This window comes from Penaeus monodon, chromosome 37 (assembly GCF_015228065.2).
Source record: "Penaeus monodon isolate SGIC_2016 chromosome 37, NSTDA_Pmon_1, whole genome shotgun sequence".
Taxonomy (NCBI): Eukaryota; Metazoa; Arthropoda; class Malacostraca; order Decapoda; family Penaeidae; genus Penaeus; species Penaeus monodon.
In genome coordinates this window covers 21,765,405-21,766,014 of record NC_051422.1, presented here as the reverse complement: position 1 = coordinate 21,766,014, position 610 = coordinate 21,765,405, and positions in this window count along the sequence as shown.

Genomic DNA, 610 nt, shown 5'->3' with positions numbered 1-610 from the left:
GGATTTTCATCAAGATGGAGTGGGGATACAGTCAAACTACCTTGGTTACAAGTTAAAGCAGAGGTTTGAATCATCTGAATGTTCTAGAGTAAATTTCGTGGTACCTTTTGTATTGTAAAGAAAATTTCTGTGTGGGTTGTCTATGGCCCAATCACCAGTTAGTTATAATTTGGTGATCTGTGTAGATTACAAGTAGTTTAAAACAGATTTTTGTTAAGGCGTGGATGTTTAAGGTAGACTCTGTGGTATGTGGTAGTAGATAAAAATTGATTTGGGATTCAAAATGGCAAATGGCTAGACAGATTACATGACTAGATTTCCAAAGATCTAACCAGTAATTGACTTAAATGTCAATCCACAGGAGATATACTAGATTAAGAGTAACTTATCAACAATAAATCAATGTGAAGGAGTAAATGTTTAAGGTCGTGTTTGAGTTTCTGAGGGTAAATCATGAGCATAAACTGGGTTGATGAGGGTAGATTTAAATTGCTAGATGATTAGAAGGTTTAAGCAAAAGGTTAATGACACATGGTGAAAATTTATTGCTTGGTTATCTGCATATCTGCACAGTAGATGTTGATGCAAATTAAGGTAGAATTGTGATAGA